The 20,127-nt window shown below is 41.8% G+C and overlaps 1 protein-coding gene across 5 annotated transcripts in view; it reads left to right on the top strand.

Moving 5' to 3' along the window:
• The window catches only part of LOC126194848 (testis-expressed protein 2), a 407,145-nt gene that overhangs the window by 103,979 nt on the left and 283,039 nt on the right, over nucleotides 1-20,127 (top strand). The window lies entirely within an intron of this gene.

The raw sequence follows: 20,127 nt of genomic DNA, 5'->3' as shown, positions 1-20,127 counted from the left end.
AGTTTATACAAGGGCTCAGGCATGCAGAAAACTCTATTTACAGTGGTGCTCAATAGCTAGTGCACTGTTTGCTTCAGTATTGGTGAGGTTTTTGAAATGACGTAGTCCAGGAATTGACAGTTTGATAGAACTGTAAATAAGAGCAACAACTTTGCTGGCCATATGAACAATAAGAGAAAAACAGCCAAATAGGAGGTGGCTAGATATGGTAGTAAAGTTAGAAGGAAAGGACAGGAGGGAAGGTTGGTGTGTGCATGTGCGGGTGTGCACGTGCGGGTGTGCGTGTGCGTGTGCGTGTGCGCGCGCCATATGAACTGACCAAACTCACAAGGGAATGGTCCAGTCAGGCATATAAAAACGTAACCAGTGAAATTTATCGCACAGGAAGAATACACCAAAAGAAATGCACTGTCAAAATTTTAGTTACTAAGGTGCACTGCAGCTATGTTTTAAAAGATCTTAAAGTTACTCATTTCTGCTGCAAGTAGAACCACTTAGAACAGCCCTTCCTGCCATGTACGCGAATCAGCAAATAAGCAGACACAGCTATGATGGTATTGTAGCACGGTGTAGCTTGAAGTCCAAAGTGCACACACATGAATTTTAAACATTTGAACCTTACCAAAAATGTCTCATATCATTAACTTTTTGATTAACTTGCAGTTCATATCGTCAGCTAAACTATTGCAGGCTACACAAGTTACTAACAGGAGAATGAAAATGAAGTCAGTGCATGGCATTACACTATAGATGGCTTCCTTCTATCTGGACATTAATTTCTTGACATGAAATATTTTGTAACAATTACTGTAGCTTGGCTCTTTTGAGAATTTTTAAATAATGAATATTTTACTAACAGTGAAATATTTCCTTGATTATTTCTAATAGTCATCACAAAAATGCGAAGTGTCTATTAGATGATGAAAACAAACATTTTCTTTACACCAGGTGCACCTGAAGAAAAGAAAAATTAATGCACTTACGTACTTTGCAGTAATTACTAGTTTTATTTCAACAGAACTGCAATGGAGTAAAAAATGGTCATTGCCGATGTTCTGTATGCCAGGCATGCTTGATCAAATTCATCAAACCTGGTGATGCAAACTGACAATGTGCAAGTGACTGAAGTTTAACAATACTATTCCACTGATAAATCTGAAATGACAAAGAGCTATCAGAAATTATATTGTCTGAGAATTTTCTGAAATTATGCTGTACAATGTTGACAAATTTCTTTATCGTGAGGCTGAATCTTTTCGTACCTCCTAAAGACAGATGTGACATTATTTCCAGGCCAAGAGTTCAACAGAAGAAATGAATTATTTGCTACAACTGGTAAGAAGACAAACAATCCTGCTAGAGGAACATCTGCAACTGAGCATTATAGCAGATATTGAAAATACTGCTTCAGTTGTAAGGTTCTTTTTATTTTGCAATGCTTAAACCACAACCAGTTTCAGGCACGTACATGCCCATCAGGGTGGTGCCCAGGGTCACAACACAAAGATCTCACACCTGATGATGGTCATATAAGAGCCCGAAACCGGTTGTGGCTTAAGCATTGGAAAACAAAAAGAACCTTATAACTGAAGTGGTATTTTCAGCCTCATCTGGTAAGATGATGTTTAGGATACAATAATGAAAATTATTCTCTTACATTTTTCCAGATTTTGCTATGTTGATTTCTGCAACCAAACAGTCCTTTTTTTTTAAGTTTTTGTCCTAATTTGCCTTGAGATCCCTGATAAAGGTATAAAGCTGGGGAAACAGTAATCCACTGATATTTATCAGTCCCATTGTTGTATATGCGTGTGTTGTAGCATTCATCGATACAAGCAACTTTGTCTTTCTCTTGCTCGAAATGATAATGTGCGGTGTGTATGTGTTTGCAGTTCTTCCACTGAACTTGACCGACTGGCTGTAAACACATTGTTGTAGGGGATAACAAGAAACTTTGTCTTTACATCAGTTACTAATTTCTGTATAAGGGTAACCTTTTAATACCATCTCCTCTACACATTCACTTGAAGTAAACTTCATAATTTTGTGACTTCCTTTTCCACATAATTTCATGAATCTGTTTATCTACATTGAAGAAACCTGGATATCAGTAATCTCATTTGTAATTCAGAGGGCTCAGTTATATTGATCTCTTCAGAAATGGTGCTTTGACTCTCATAAGCAGTTCAAAATCTGTAAATAGTTTTTCTTTCACAATTTTGTGGGTTTTTTATTTTTGCACATATTTCATGCTTCGTGTAAATCTTTGGTCCATTTATACAATTCTTGTTCTGATTTTATGAAACGGAACCAGCTTTGCACACTGCATAAGTTTAAGCATTTTCTCCCTCTTTCGCTAATGAAAAAATTTACAGTGTTTTCTTTCACATTGAAAGCTATTGACCATACATATCTTCATTGAGCTATGAAGGTACTGCCTTTTTGTTCTGGACTTAAATTGGCATAACAATCATCACTTGAACCAAAATATTTCTTTTTCGCAAGGTTGAAAATGTTAATTGGATTCTACATTACTGTGAAACTCTGAAACCTGCACAAAGACAAATACTATTAGGTAGTACGTATGAAGAAACACAAAGAAAATTAATTCAGTTTTATCTCATTTGTTGACACTTAGTGATACCACAGAGACAACTGCTAATCATTATGAGTATTAAATAAGTTGCAATTTCAAGCTTATAGTGATTGTCAACGGGTGTGTCAGAGAAACTATCAAGGGAAACTAAAATTCATTCTATGGAAACTCCAGATAGGAATATCAGCATTAAGTTGCAGACAGGCACAATTAAAAGAAACAATATTATGAAAGCTGCCAATCAGCATATAGCGGAGATGCTGAGTCGCAAATAGGCACAACAGAAAGACTGTCACAAATAAGCCTTCAGCCAGTAAGGCCTTCGTCAAAAATAGACCACACACACACACACACACACACACACACACACACACAAAAGCAAGCACGCCCAACGCACAAATGACAACCAATCCAGCATCTCAGGCCGGAATGCATTTATCACGTGGGATGCAAGGAGCACGTGGGGGTGGGGAAGGGGAAGGGATAGTAGTATACGGGTGGGAGGAGAAATTAATGCTGTCTGATGGAGTGTGCACTGCCAACAGGCACAACGTCAGGAGGATGCGGGGCAGATAGGTGGGGAGAAAAAGGAGCAAAAAAGGAGAGAAGTGGTAAAAGACGGTTGGATGCATTGGCAGAGGGCTGCAAATAAAGAAGGTGGGAGATGAGAATGGGGAGGCCTGAACTTACAGTAACATACTGTCCCACACCCTCCGCCCAACAGTTCCCACCCTGTCTGTCCATCATTTCCTCCCCGTTCTCATCCCCTACCATGTACAGGGTTATTACAAATGATTGAAGCAATTTCACAGCTCTACAATAACTTTATTATTTGAGATGTTTTCACAATGCTTTGCACACACATACAAAAACTCAAAAAGTTTTTTTAGGCATTCACAAATGTTCGATATGTGCCCCTTTAGTGATTCGGCAGACATCAAGCCGATAATCAAGTTCCTCCCACACTCGGCGCAGCATGTCCCCATCAATGAGTTTGAAAGCATCGTCGATGCGAGCTCACAGTTCTGCCACGTTTCTTGGTAGAGGAAGTTTAAACACTGAATCTTTCACATAACCCCACAGAAAGAAATTGCATGGGGTTAAGTCGGGAGAGCGTGGAGGCCATGACATGAATTGCTGATCATGATCTCCACCACGACCGATCCATCGGTTTTCCAATCTCCTGTTTAAGAAATGCCGAACATCATGATGGAAGTGCGGTGGAGCACCATCCTGTTGAAAGATGAAGTCGGCGCTGTCGGTCTCCAGTTGTGGCATGAGCCAATTTTCCAGCATCTCCAGATACACGTGTCCTGTAACGTTTTTTTCGCAGAAGAAAAAGGGGCCGTAAAGTTTAAACCGTGAGATTGCACAAAACACGTTAACTTTTGGTGAATTGCGAATTTGCTGCACGAATGCGTGAGGATTCTCTACCGCCCAGATTCGCACATTGTGTCTGTTCACTTCTCCATTAAGAAAAAATGTTGCTTCATCGCTGAAAACAAGTTTCGCACTGAACGCATCCTCTTCCATGAGCTGTTGCAACCGCGCCGAAAATTCAAAGCGTTTGACTTTGTCATTGGTTGTCAGGGCTTGTAGCAATTGTAAATGCTAAGGCTTCTGCTTTAGCCTTTTCCGTAAGATTTTCCAAACCGTCGGCTGTGTTACGTTTAGCTCCCTGCTTGCTTTATTCGTCGACTTCCACGGGCTACGCGTGAAACTTGCCTGCATGCGTTCAACCGTTTCTTCGCTCACTGCAGGCCGACCCGTTGATTTCCCCTTACAGAGGCATCCAGAAGCTTTAAACTGCGCATACCATTGCCGAATGGAGTTTGCAGTTGGTGGATCTTTGTTGAACTTCGTCCTGAAGTGTCGTTGCACTGTTATGACAGACTGATGTGAGTGCATTTCAAGCACGACATACGCTTTCTCGGCTCCTGTCGCCATTTTGTCTCATTGCGCTCTCGAGCGCTCTGGCGGCAGAAACCTGAAGTGCGGCTTCAGCTGAACAAAACTTTATGAGTTTTTCTATGTATCTGTAGTGTGTTGTGACCATATGTCAATGAATGGAGCTACAGTGAATTTATGAAATCGCTTCAATCATTTGTAATAGCCCTGTATATTTGCAGCTCTCTGCCAATACATCCACCTGCCTTTCCCCACTCGGTTCAGCTTTTGCTCCCCCCCCCCCTTCCACCCTCCACCCCCCACCCCCACCCCCACCCCCACCCCCCACTCCCCACGCCCCACCCCCCACCCCCACCCCCCACCCCCCACCCCCCACTCCCCACTCCCCACTCCCCACTCCCCATCACCACCACCACCACCACCACCACCACCACCACCACCATCTTTCTGCCCCAAAACCTCCTGACACTGCCCTTGTTGGCAGTCTAGTCCCTGCATACTCCATGAGACGTTCGTCTCTCTCCCCACCTGTACACTACTATCCCATCCCCTTCCCCACCTTATCCAGATTGCTGCTTGCATCCCAAATGAGAGCTGCATTCCAGTCCAAGATGCTGGAGTTCGCGGTCGTGTGTGCATGAGATGTGCTTTCTTGTGTGTGTGAATGGTGGGTGTCTCTCTCTTGTACTGTTGAAGGCTTTGGCTGAAAGCTTTATGTATGTGTCTTTTTAGTTGTGCCTGTCTGCAACTTCTTTATGATAACTAGCAATCTGTTTATTCTTACATTGAGGGTGTATTAGACCGGGGAGACCCGGGAAAACACGGGAATTTTTTCATCTGGGAAAAATCCGGGAATTTTTTAGAATTCCAGGAATTGTTCATTGTTTTAGTTTTCAGTTAGATTTTCGTAATTTTGGCTGGTAAGAACCAATATTCTAACAAAGGATATTACTGTTTGCCAGTACTGCAGAATAATACTGCAGCAGTGAGACATGAACGAGAGGAAAAAAAAGAAAATAAAACTTAAGTTACAAAGGAAATTCGCCATATACAACAACAAAACACAGTGCCCATACAAGTGTCTTAACAGCAAAATGTGTCAAAGGCTTTAGGAAGACTATGCAATGCTTCAGAACAACAAATTACCTCCGATGAGCTCGACATCACAACTGTTTGTTTACATTGGATTCCTTCGAGCAGTTGTGAGCAGGCTCATGCGCATGCACAGTTGAGTCCTGCTTCTGGATACGGAAGTGATGTTGTTAGCTGTATAAGCAGCAACATCAAAAGCAGCCAGATGCTACACTGAAAAATTTTACTGGTGCGCCCAAGCTGCCATATTCACTCATGTGCGACAGGCCCAGATCTAGGGGGCAGTAGAGGGGAGGAGCAAACCGGGGTGTCTGCCCCGGGTGGCAATTTCAGGGGGGGGGGGGGGGTCACCAAATTCATATTCTTGAGGAAAAAAACCTTGTTTCGCAAAGCGACTAGCATCCAGCGCACGTTGGTCTATTGATTATTCATATGATTTTGAAACACATCCCTGTTGATTTTTGAACATTTTTGAACACATTGTGAGTTGATTTCTGAATGAATCATAAGCTGATTTTTGAATGCGTGCATAGTGTATGTGATGTCTGCCAGGGGAATCCCCGTCGCATCTAGAAGTAAACTTCTCTGCAGAGAAAAGGAGATGGGGCCATACGAGCTGAGCAGAATAAAGCTGAATGGGTGAATGCCAACGTTTGTTTGTGTTGTTGACTGGGTTTGCAAATGATTAGCGTTGTTACAGTTACTAGTGAAAGCCATAGATTCAAACTACCAGAGTGGAAATAAACGACTAACAGGAATAACAGGTGAGAAAGATTGCTTGTTATCTTCTCGGTGTATCCAAGAAAATGAAATTTTGATAGAAAGTTTTTGGCCAGACCGCTACACCAGTAAGGGCCAGTTGTACAGTGCCTGGCCAGCAGGCCTTAAGTTCTATTCTGGGAGTAGCGTGGAAAACGCGTTGTGAGAACACGTAATAACACCTAACCGGAGAATAAACACGCAATAACTAAACCGGTGATTGTAGCAGGGTTAGTGAAGTTAACCGGAGAATAAGTTTTGACACAGGCAGGAATAGTTACAGAATTACTAATGAGAAGATTGTTTGTTATAACAAGGAAGGAGAAGATGAGAAGCTGGAGCATATGAATGAAATTTGAAACTATTTCCTAACAAAGATTTTTGCTTGTAGTAGGCCTAATAGGCATTTGATAATGGTTCTTCATGAATTATATTCTGTCCTGTTGTAAAAATGACCATTTGGGGTGTATTACAATTGCTGCAATATTAGAAAGGCCTATTTCGTTTTATCTAGCAGACAGTGACAAAATACACGTAATCAGCTCCAGAAACACCACCAGTCTTGGGTACTGTTTGTATTAACAGCTTTCTCAGTATTAGACAGCAAAATTTCGTTGTTTCATGTAGCGAAAGGTTTGAGGAACTTCGTAAAGCCGTAGCAGGGTTAGAGAGAAAAAAACGCCAGGACTTAAGGATTGGAGAAATGTGTGGTGTATCTTACTTCTCTCGTGTCTTCACTGATTTTTTGTATCCTATATTTAATTTGATGTCACACAAAACATCAGGTTATTAGCTAATAGGCAATAAAGAGAGCAAATTTTCTGAAGAGTTCTTGTTCTCCTGGTTGGCTGACTGGGAGAATGTTAGGCACCACAGGACATTTTAATTTCCACTGTCCTGAATATAGTTTGATAGCATCCATTACAAAATATACACATTTGAATTCAACAGAGCGAAATACAGTGACATACGAAAGAAGAATGCTGTGTGAAGTAGCGACACTGCACTTTGTCTTACATTTCCTCGAAGACATATGTTTTATGTATCAGACTCACAGAAAGATATGTGCTGCAAAACGAACATTTTTTGAAAAGTCGATTTAATTTGTAGTGTCCTACCTCAAATGCAGGAGGAAGGGGGGAGGGGGGGTGCACTATCTAGTATTGCCCTGGTTCGGAAATATTGTAGAACCGTAACAGATGACTCTTGAGTTGTAAAGGGAGGAAGGTGGTCTCTACGTGACCTGCGTTACGTTTACTGATGTTGCTGTTTCCTCTTCGTGTATTGCTCTCACGTCAAATGTAAACAAAAATGGTTCAAATGGCTCTAAGCACTATGGGACTTAACATCAGAGGTTATCAGTCCCCTAGACTTAGAACTACTTAAACCTAACTAACCTAAGGCAGGATTCAAACCTGCGACTGTAGCAGCAGCGCGGTTCTGGTCCAAAGCACTCGGTCACAGCGGCCTGCTCATATAAAACAAAATGAATTTCTGTGTCCGGGAGCTATCAAGTGAATTAAAATACATTCACATAATTACAGAAGGCTAAAATATGTTATTAATTTCAGATTTTATTTCATTTCCACCTTTCTAACAGTCAAGCATTGGTCGCCTTGCAGACCAATGAGGTTATTTTTGCTGGTTTGCTAAAGAAATTTGTCTTTTATAACTCTTTTTCCACTGAGGTAATCCATTTATTTCAAACGAAATGTTTAATTTCAGACTACTGGCTGCTTTCAACTGTTTGCTGCATTTCAAGTGCACGTTTTCATCTTCTAGCACATATGGCATTATGCCATGATAAAGAACCAAACACATCATAGTATAGTACTGGTACTCCAAGAAAATTTACCCCCGAATGTGCACTTTAAGCCGAATTATGCATTTTAGTATGGTTCACGAAATTCCGATGCTCTTAGAGTATCCTCTGGTGTCCTGTTTCTTTTATGACGTAATGTAAGATCCTTTAATGTTTTACCCTTTTGATCATATGGGTTACCTGCGTCATCGTAGCTGCGCAAGTGTGGTGACGCCTGTCATTTGGCACTCTCTGGCAACTGATGAAATGAGCTTATTTCTAACAGGTCGTCGCGAAATATTGAGAATGGTGGTTTGAAAAGCGTTACTTTCAAAGTAAATTTCCTTTTACACAAGATGAACTATATGCGAGAATGTATGATGAATTTCTGATCACAGAGTGTTCGACACTCATTTAAAAATCAACTCTGTGAGGACAATCATTTGAAGAATTTGTAGCCCAGATAATCGGACATTTATGTCGTTATTAAAAATTTTACTGGCACATTTGTGTGATGTATATTAAAGTGTAACATGAGCAAAAAAGATCAACATTATATATGAAAGCTTAAATTCTCTTGCAACCGATTAATCTTAGAGACCAATATTACATGTGAAAGCTTTGCTTTTCTTGTATCAACTGTATGTATAATATTTTAAACCATTAACTTTTCCTATTTGTGTGGTCACACTACGTAACAGTGATGTTACTATTTGCTGACTACATCATGTGTCCTATGCTCTGAATATCCACCATCATCAACTGGTGAGATCGTGTGACATGGCTTACAAAAGCACAAGGCAATCTCAATTTCAATGCTTCGGAAAGTAACATGCGGTGTTTGGCGGAATTCGAATTTATACTTTCTCAATACGAAAATATGCAGCGTACATGTTGCTGCACATCACAGATCTTTCCAAAACGTGTTTTTTTTTTTTTCCCTCCCGTTTATAAGACCATTATGATTCAATGGATTAATAAGTTTTACAGTTCCGAGGAAAAGTATACCATCGCTTTACACGGGAAAAGTGTATTTTCACCTGGGAGAAAGTGTATTTTTAACCGGGAAATCCGGGAAATTTTTTTCCTCATCCACGTATACACCCTGTACATTGTTAAAATTCACTTTTCAAATTATGATTGGGTTTTGTTGTATTATTTGTTTATCGTTGTGCCATCAACTGGCTATGCACATGCCATGTTGGTCATGCACTGTCTGCGGCTGCTAGCCGTACATTCCTCCAACCACGTAGTGACCTATGAGTTTGACAGTTCTTAGCATTAAAAAAAAATACTTGCTGTGAGTCTTAGCAGCTAAAATTTTGACATTGTGTTCCTTTCAGCATATTCCACCTGTATGAAATATTTCAGGATGGGATTCGACATGTCTGATTGGACAGTGCCCTTTTCAGTAGATAAAAGGTTAAAGGTGATGACTATAGCAGGTATTTTTCATCTTTGATGTTCATTTCGCCTTTACTGTTAAGCTGTTCCCTTTATCTACATCTACATCTATATCTATATGTGTACCTATATCTGTACTCTGCAAACCGCCATGAGGTGCATGGCAAAGGGTGCATCCCATTGTACCAGTTATTAGGGTTTCTTCCCATTCCATTCACGTACAGAACATGTGAAGAATGATTATTTGAATGCCTCCGTGCATGCTGTAATTATTCTAATCTTATAATTATTCTGATCTTATCCTTACAATCTGTATGTGAGCGATACATAGGGGGTTGCAGTATATCCCTAGAGTAATCTTTTAAAGCTGGTTCTTGAAACTTTAGACAGTCTTGGGATAGTTTACGCCTGCCTTCAAGAGACTGCCATTTCAACTCCTTCAGTATCTCTGTGACACTCTCCCATGGATTAAACAAACATGTGACCATTCTTGCTTCCTTTCTCTGTATATGATCAATATCCTCTGTTAATCCTATCTGGTATGGGTCCCACGTACCTGAGCAGTATTTTAGGATGGGTCGCACGAGCGTTTTGTAAGCAATCTCTTTAGCAGACTGATTGCACTACTCCAGTATTCTACCAATAAACCGGAGTCTGTCACGTGCTTTACCCATGACTGAAAATATATCCTTATAAAATGTTGCACCCTGATATTTGTATGAGTTGGCTGATTCCAACAGTGACTCATTGATATGATAGTCATTAAGATTCTACATTTCTCCATTTTGTTAAGAGCACAATTGTACATTTTTGAAAATGACTGAATATTTATGCAGCCTTCTTCAGATACTACTTCATTATAGATAACTGCATCATCTGCAAAAAGTTTGAGGTTACTATTAATACATCTACATCTACATCTACATCTATACTCCGCGAGCCACCTTACGGTGTGTGGCGGAGGGTACTTATTGTACCACTATCTGATCCCCCCTTCCCTGTTCCATTCACGAATTGTGCGTGGGAAGAACGACTGCTTGTAAGTCTCCGTATTTGCTCTAATTTCTCGGATCTTTTCGTTGTGATCATTACGCGAGATATATGTGGGCGGTAGTAATATGTTGCCCATCTCTTCCCGGAATGTGCTCTCTCGTAATTTCGATAATAAACCTCTCCGTATTGCGTAACGCCTTTCTTGAAGTGTCCGCCACTGGAGCTTGTTCAGCATCTCCGTAACGCTCTCGCGCTGACTAAATGTCCCCTTGACGAATCGCGCTGCTTTTCGCTGGATCATGTCTATCTCTTCTATTAATCCAACCTGGTAAGGGTCCCATACTGATGAGCAATACTCAAGAATCGGACGAACAAGCGTTTTGTAAGCTACTTCTTTCGTCGATGAGTCACATTTTCTTAGAATTCTTCCTATGAATCTCAACCTGGCGCCTGCTTTTCCCACTATTTGTTTTATGTGATCATTCCACTTCAGATCGCTCCGGATAGTAACTCCTAAGTATTTTACGGTCGTTACCGCTTCCAATGATTTACCACCTATGGCATAATCGTACTGGAATGGATTTCTGCCCCTATGTATGCGCATTATATTACATTTATCTACGTTTAGGGAAAGCTGCCAGCTGTCGCACCATTCATTAATCCTCTGCAGGTCTTCCTGGAGTACGTACGAGTCTTCTGATGTTGCTACTTTCTTGTAGACAACCGTGTCATCTGCAAATAGCCTCACGGAGCTACCGATGTTGTCAACTAAGTCATTTATGTATATTGTAAACAATAAAGGTCCTATCACGCTTCCTTGCGGTACTCCCGAAATTACCTCTACATCTGCAGATTTTGAACCGTTAAGAATGACATGTTGTGTTCTTTCTTCTAGGAAATCCTGAATCCAATCACAAACCTGGTCCGATATTCCGTAAGCTCGTATTTTTTTCACTAAACGTAAGTGCGGAACCGTATCAAATGCCTTCCTGAAGTCCAGGAATACGGCATCAATCTGCTCGCCAGTGTCTACGGCACTGTGAATTTCTTGGACAAATAGGGCGAGCTGGGTTTCACATGATCTCTGTTTGCGGAATCCATGTTGGTTATGATGAAGGAGATTTGTATTATCTAAGAACGTCATAATACGAGAACACAAAACATGTTCCATTATTCTACAACAGATTGACGTAAGTGAAATAGGCCTATAATTATTCGCATCTGATTTATGACCCTTCTTGAAAATGGGAACGACCTGTGCTCTCTTCCAGTCGCTAGGTACTTTACGTTCTTCCAGAGATCTACGATAAATTGCTGATAGAAAGGGGGCAAGTTCTTTAGCATAATCACTGTAGAATCTTAAGGGTATCTCGTCTGGTCCGGATGCTTTTCCGCTACTAAGTGATAGCAGTTGTTTTTCAATTCCGATATCGTTTATTTCAATATTTTCCATTTTGGCGTCCGTGCGACGGCTGAAGTCAGGGACCGTGTTACGATTTTCCGCAGTGAAACAGTTTCGGAACACTGAATTCAGTATTTCTGCCTTTCTTCGGTCGTCCTCTGTTTCGGTGCCATCGTGGTCAACGAGTGACTGAATAGGGGATTTAGATCCGCTTACCGATTTTACATATGACCAAAACTTTTTAGGGTTCTTGTTTAGATTGTTTGCCAATGTTTTATGTTCGAATTCGTTGAATGCTTCTCTCATTGCTCTCTTTACGCTCTTTTTCGCTTCGTTCAGCTTTTCCTTATCAGCTATGATTCGACTACTCTTAAACCTATGGTGAAGCTTTCTTTGTTTCCGTAGTACCTTTCGTACATGATTGTTATACCACGGTGGATCTTTCCCCTCGCTTTGGACCTTAGTCGGTACGAACTTATCTAAGGCGTACTGGACGATGTTTCTGAATTTTTTCCATTTTTGTTCCACATCCTCTTCCTCAGAAATGAACGTTTGATGGTGGTCACTCAGATATTCTGCGATTTGTGCCCTATCACTCTTGTTAAGCAAATAGATTTTCCTTCCTTTCTTGGCATTTCTTATTACACTTGTAGTCATTGATGCAACCACTGACTTATGATCACTGATACCCTCTTCTACATTCACGGAGTCGAAAAGTTCCGGTCTATTTGTTGCTATGAGGTCTAAAACGTTAGCTTCACGAGTTGGTTCTCTAACTATCTGCTCGAAGTAATTCTCGGACAAGGCAGTCAGGATAATGTCACAAGAGTCTCTGTCCCTGGCTCCAGTTCTGATTGTATGACTATCCCATTCTATACCTGGTAGATTGAAGTCTCCCCCTATTACAATAGTATGATCACGAAACTTCTTCACGACGTTCTGCAGGTTCTCTCTGAGGCGCTCAACTACTACGGTTGCTGATGCAGGTGGCCTATAGAAGCATCCGACTATCATATCTGACCCACCTTTGATACTTAACTTAACCCAGATTATTTCACATTCGCATTCGCTAATAACTTCACTGGATATTATTGAATTCTTTACTGCTATAAATACTCCTCCACCATTGGCGTTTATCCTATCCTTGCGGTATATATTCCATTCTGTGTCTAGGATTTCGTTACTGTTCACTTCCGGTTTTAACCAACTTTCCGTTCCTAATACTATATGCGCACTATTTCCTTCAATAAGAGATACTAATTCAGGAACCTTGCCCTGGATACTCCTGCAGTTTACCAATATTACGTTAACTTTTCCTGTTTTTGGTCTCTGAGGACGGACGTTCTTTATCAACGATGATAATGTTCTCTCTGGTAAGCCGTCAGGTATTTTATCGTTTCGCCCAAGGGGGGGTCCCTCTAACCTAAAAAACCCCCGTGTGCACGCCACACGTACTCTGCTACCCTAGTAGCTGCTTCCGGTGTGTAGTGCACGCCTGACCTGTCTAGGGGGGCCCTACAGTTCTCCACCCAATAACGGAGGTCGATGAATTTGCAACCATTATAGTCGCAGAGTCGTCTGAGCCTCTGGTTTAGACCCTCCACACGGCTCCAAACCAGAGGACCGCGATCGACTCTGGGCACTATGCTGCAGATATTAAGCTCAGCTTGCACTCCGCGTGCGATGCTGGTTGTCTTCACCAAATCAGCCAGCCGCCGGAAGGAACCAAGGATGGCCTCAGAACCCAAGCGGCAAAGTCATTAATATACAACATGAACAGCAGGGATCCCAACACATTTGCCTGTGGCACACCTGAAGTTACAACTACATCTGAAGATGACAGTCTATCCAATGTAAGATGCTGTATCCTCTCTACCAAAAAGTCCTCAATCTAGTCACAAATTTCATTTGATACCCCATATGATTGTACTTTTGACAAGAAGTGTAGGTGCACTATTGAATCAAATGCTATTTGGAAATAAAGAAATGCTACATATGACTGACTGCTTTGATCCAAAGCTTTCAGTATGTCACACGATAAATGTGCGAGTTGTGTTTGACATGATTGATATTTTCGGAACCCAGTCACGGCTGTCACTGAGAAGGTAATTCTATTCAAGAAACCTCATTATATTTGAACTTAGAATATGTTATAAGATTGTATAACTAATCAGTGTCAAGGATATTGGACAGTAGATGTAGATGTGTGTGACCTGTGGCTATTTTCCAAGAACTGGGCATGTTTTGTTCGAGGGATATCCGATAGGTTATAGTTAGAAGAGGGGCTAACTCAGCCACAAATTTAGTATAGTATCTGACAGGGACTCCATCATGCACTGGAGCTTTGTTCAGTTTTAATGATTTCAGTTGTTTCTCAACACAACTGACACTAATACTTACATCTTTTCAATAGTTTGGGGATTAAGGTGGGTCATTTCTCTTGGGTTTTCCCTTGTAAAGAAACATTTGACAATGGAGTTAAGCATTTTAGCTTTTGCTTTGCTACCCTCAATTTCAGTTCCTGTCCTCATTTGCTAGGGACTGGACAATAGCTTTGGTGCCTCTGTCAGCCTATACATATGACCAGAATTTCGTTGATTTTTATGAAAGGTCATTTGACAATATTCTGCTATGGTAGTAATTGAAGGAATCACACATTGCTCTCTTGACAGCTAAACATGTTTCAGTCAACATCTCTTTATCTATAGTCCTACGTTTTGTTTTACACTTATTATGCAGTAATCCCTATTTCTTTACAGTGACTGTGTACCATCGAGGTTCCCACCCATTATGAACTGTTATACTGGGTACATATCTACATATCTATCCAGTGCATAATCAACCATTCTTTTGAAATTGAGCAATATTTGCACCACATGACACTACTGACTTTGTATCTAGTTACTGAACATGTATACCTTTCTGCTTGCTTTATGCGTCATTTATAGATTTCATGTTAGAAAAACATTATCTAAGAACTAGTTGGTTCCTTATCTCTAATACAGTTGGACTTAACATTCAATATTACATTATGGAGAAACTGTATATTGCCTTGCCTCCAGTGATACATCCATTTGTCCAACCAGATTTATGTTTTGTCATTTAAGGCAAATATTGGGGTAGATCCTTTGAAAAGGCTGCGGTCATTTCTTACACCATCTTTGTACATCCCCAGTACATCTCTACAGTTCCCAGCCCTCAAGAACTAGCGAGTAGGGACAAAAGTGGCTTGAACGCGGATGCATGCATCTCTCATCGTCTCCAGGAGGACTGGCAGATGACCTTGGTGTTCTGTTGGCAGGCATTGTGTGGAAGTTGACTCTTCCCTTGGCACCGTGAGGTGGAGAGCCATGATGTCCAGAGGTAATGTAGGTGGCACTGGCAGGTGGGCGACAGCTGCCTGTGTTACTGGAGGATGCACCTACAGGATTGCTGATGAAGCCCCTGCATCAACACCCCCCTCCCCACCATGCCACCAACCCAACACTCCCCCCTCTCCCTTCACCCCTCCATGAGAGAAGGCACCACAGAGCCACCGAGAGGCAGAGCTGTGTCATCTGTGTGGAGCTGGTCCGCTGGCAGCCGGAGACCACATCGGGAGGGTGGAGCATCACATTCTGAGCAGCATTCTGCCCACAGTGAACAGAAATCATGGTGAAAGAGGCACTTGTGTCCACCTGAGGGCACAACTGAGTCTACTGATGCACCACAAGATGCTTATCAGTATGCACCATGAACACCTCGTCTGTGCTAGCTGTGGAAGATGCCTGGAATCCAGCGCAGATGTTGTATGAACCCTCAGGCCTGGACTGTGGTTCTGGGCTCAAACTACAGTGACATTGGTGTCGCTGCAGGATGCTTGTCCAGCAGCAGGAGATGGAGAATGCCTGTGGGTGTGTAAGAGTTCGACTGGGCTCTTGCTCCTGAATGGAGTCATTCTGTAAGAAGTGAGAAAGAATGTAAGAGCCTCCTTTGCCAGAAATTCCATGATATATTTGTGCATTTGTGTTTTGAAAATTCACAAAATATGTTCTGCCTCGCCATTGGATTGCAGAGGAAAGGGAATGGCCATAACTTGGTGGATGCCAGTGCGTGAGCAAAAATCTGTAAAGGTTTGAACCAAAAATTGAGGACCATTGTCTGAAGCTGCTGTACAATCTAGGCGTTTGTCAGAAAAAAATTTTGGTAGTACCTTGACAGTCCCATCTGCTGAAGTACACGAACAACAAACAACATAAGAAAACTTGGAAAAGGCATCAATACCCAATAACCAATAACTAAAAAGTGTCTGTAAAGGTACAGCAAAGGAAATATGGATTTTTTTCCCAAGGTAGCATGTGTACTGGCCAGCGAGGGGGGGGGGGGGGGGGAAGTACCTTTGTGCCGCCTCTTGATTTCGACATTTGCAGCTGGCTGTGATCAGGAGCTCCACATTGTGCTCAATACCCGGCCAGAACACTTGTTAGCATGGTAGTTATTAGTGCGGGAGGCTCCCAAATGACCGTGATGCAACAGGTTGAGAACTTTCTTATGCAGTGTGGGCAAAAAACATGCGAATTACATCCTTCCATGGCAAGAAAATGACACCATCTAACAGGGAAGGATGTTGATGCAGAAACTCTGCGATGGGTCGGATTCCCAGCCTGGTGGACAATCAGGCCACCTGTGTCGTATCAAGTGCACCACTTGTTTGGCACTGTATCTGCCGCTACTACAGATGCAATCCTGGAGCTGGTACTGGGGAAACTGTGAATAGTCTGTCTTGCTTCCTTGTCTAATTGAAAACACAACAGTTCTTCCTGATCAGGCTCCATGGGCAGCTGAGAAAATGGTCCAAATTTGCGTACTGCAACATAGTGCAGAAATGGATCTTATAATTATATCTCGACAAAAATAATACCTAATGTTGATGACGATGAGTCGCTTTGTCAGGTAAAGCAGCTGAAGGGTGAAAGAAGTTAACTAAAAGTTTGTGATCTGTGACTAAGTGGAATTTTGTACCGTAGTAAGAATACCTGCAATTTTTTTAAGGCATAAGCAATCACAAGAGCTTCTTTTTCAACTTGCAAATAGTGCTGCTGAGCTGCATCGAGCATTTTGGATGCAAAAGTGATAGTCTGCTCTGAGCCACCGGCAAGACAGTGGGGCAGACTGCCCCATTCCATACTGGGATGCACCTGTGCCCAAGACTAAATGTTTACTACATTGAAAGGCTGCAAGGCAAGGTGCAGAGCTTAATTTACATTTAAGCTGCACAAATGCATGCTCACAGGCTGGCAACCACTTGAAAGGAACATTTTTACAAGGCAACTAACTGATGCAGAAGGTGAGCTAGAGTGGCTGCACCCCAGAGTGGCTGCACCTGGAACAAACCTGTTATGGTATGCTATTTTACCAAAATTGGTCAGATGAGGCAAATCTGTAACAGTGGTGACACGCAGTTCAAGGGATTGGGCTCCCTGCCTGGAAACTTCCTGACCAAGGTACACAATTGAGTATTAAAAAAAAAAAAAAAAAAAAAAAAAAAAAAAAAATGTGACTTAGGAAGACTACACTTAAGGCTTGCAGTTTGCAGAACAGAAAAGAGAGAACAGAGGCTACAAAAATGTTCTTTCGTCATTGTTCCTTGGTACGACATCTTCAGGAGAGCTGATGCAGCTAGGAACATATGCCATAAGTTGCTCCAAAAAGAATTGGAAGATAGCAGGGGCACTAGCTGCTCTGAACTTTAAATTTAGATTTTGATAAAGAACAAAAGGTGTGTTTACTATAAGCAGTTGTTTTGATGCTTCATCTAATGGAACCTTCCAGTAGGCCTCAGCTTAGTCAGTTTTGAAAAGAATTGCCTCTTGTGTAATATTGCAAGTAATTTATCTGCTCGAGGCAGATGATATGTGTCGATAATAGAGTGGGTTTTACAGTAACAGTACAGTAAGTCTCCACAAAGTCAGAGCTGACCGACATTTTTTTGACAGTCATTAATGGCATAGCCCACTCACGTGTTGACATCGGTCAAATGACGCCTAGTTATGTCAACTAATCTAATTTGGACTTAACTTTTTCAGGTCATACACAGGTACAGGGCACATCTGGGGGGGGGGGGGGGGGAGGGGGGAAAGGCCGAGCCAAAGGTTTAAGCGCGATATGCGCTGTGACATTGTTAACATACCCTATCTCCCCCCCCCCCCCCTCCCCCCCTCCTCCAGGAAACAAATCTGAAAATTCAGAACACCAAACAAATTTTCAGTATGAGGATCATTAATAAACAAATACGTGATAGGATGGACCACAGATTTGTAAGCCATGGCAGCAGTAAATTAACCGAGAACCGGAATATGCTGTTTATTGTAACTTACCAGTGTTCAACAGGAGCCAATGGTGGGAAGCTGAGCCATGTATACGTTTGAGAATTGAGGTCAAACAACTACTCTGGTGTACACTGGTGGCGGATTGTTCAGCACAGACATTTCAGTAAAGATCTTATTCTGACCTGCAGACAGTGCTGAAATAGAGTGAACATCAGTGCCCACGCATTCTGAGGAAGGCTGAGAACAACAAACTGATGCAGTGTGCTCTTTCTTGTGATGTGTGGTGTGACAACCATTGCAGGGGCCATGCAGCTCTCTTATAATGCACAAGCAAGAAGCGCATAATGGGAATGCTGCACGGTGTTGTTGTTGCTGACGGGTTTGTCCATTGTTGCTAGGTTCCCTGGTTTGAACGGCATCGATTTCCTCTTCGCTCGACAGGCTTGTTATTATGTGCCAGTGTGGTTCACTGTCAACAATGGTGATGTCACCCCATGCTTCGATTCAGTGACCCGCAGCACAGAGACTGAAAAGGACTGAGCAATGTTTAAAACTTCTCCCAAGGACATATCTTCACATATAAGGGCTTTTTGAGGAACTTCCTTGTTGTGTGCTAGGCAGATGATTTCAACTCTAACCGCGAAGTCTGCATTTGGAGGTTTTAGTAATAATGTGACACTCTTGGACCCTGCAGCTCCACTGCCCAAGTCCAGTAAGACTGATGTGGCTGGTTGCGGCGCTGGTAATATTTGACTCTAGCAGCAATGACATGGATGTGCTTGCATTGATAAAAAGACAACAAAGTACACATTTCATCAAAGGAGAGTGAGGCCGGTTTCTGCAGAGGGATTTAATTGACACAACAAATGGTACATGTGAGGAAGAATCTGTGATAAAAACAAGGCCTTGCAGGTTTCTTTGTCCTCACCCTTTGCAACAAAGTACTGCCTCTCAGTCTTCAGCAGAGCCATCATTCAGCAGAAACTGCAGTGGATACACTTGAGACAATGGAGCCTGAACAGTCATTGTAGTCATGAGTTTTTCCGAGGTAGTAAGTTGCTGCTGCTGGAGAAGTGTTGGCTGTACTGCACCTATGGATAAGTTAATGAAAAAGTGATCACTGAAGTTGGGCACACAAAAGTTAAACTCATCACCACTTGTGTTCTAACTCCAAGCATAGTAAAAAACACGGTCATAAGAAACCAACTATTTATTAAGTCCAGGCATGATAGCATAAGTACAATATAGCGTAGAGACATGCACAAGACTGCTCGCCGGAGCTGGTACATGGGCATAGAAGAAGCTTTTGCTTGCCGGGGACCATTCGCTGTTGGCTGCAGGCAATAGAGGTGCTGGACCAAGATCATTGGCCTCTGCTGGAGTCCTGGAGCAGCCAAACGGCACACTACTCAAATGAGCATGATGGTGGAGGTGCAGTGCCTGTCAGTCCATTTTCATATAATTTTAACAGTTTTCAATATTGAAATTAGTGTCTGTCCTCTGTCAACACTCTCTCCAACTGTCGGAATGATTTTCGTATTTTTTGAAAGCACATCAGTTAGATTTCTGTATCAGCTGTACTACTATTATGATCCTTAAATCACCTTCCTTGTATCTAACATTTCTGTCATTTACCATTCTGTCATTTTATTATGATCTCTTAAATTCTTTTGCATTCTATTTGGAGATTTGCCTCCTGTATCAATACTCTCTTGTTTGATAATGAATACTTTTTGTATTGAAATCTCACAACTTACATTGCTGTGTTTCATTTTGTTAACTTTCAGCTATTTTTTTGTGTAACAGATTATGTTATTCCACCTCAGTACATCTTCTATCCACGCCTTGTTTTCTTCTGCTCCAA

Source organism: Schistocerca nitens, chromosome 7, assembly GCF_023898315.1.
Source record: "Schistocerca nitens isolate TAMUIC-IGC-003100 chromosome 7, iqSchNite1.1, whole genome shotgun sequence".
NCBI classification, from domain to species: Eukaryota; Metazoa; Arthropoda; class Insecta; order Orthoptera; family Acrididae; genus Schistocerca; species Schistocerca nitens.
The sequence above is the reverse complement of the archived record's forward strand: the minus strand, read 5'-3'. Positions and strand labels throughout refer to the sequence as shown.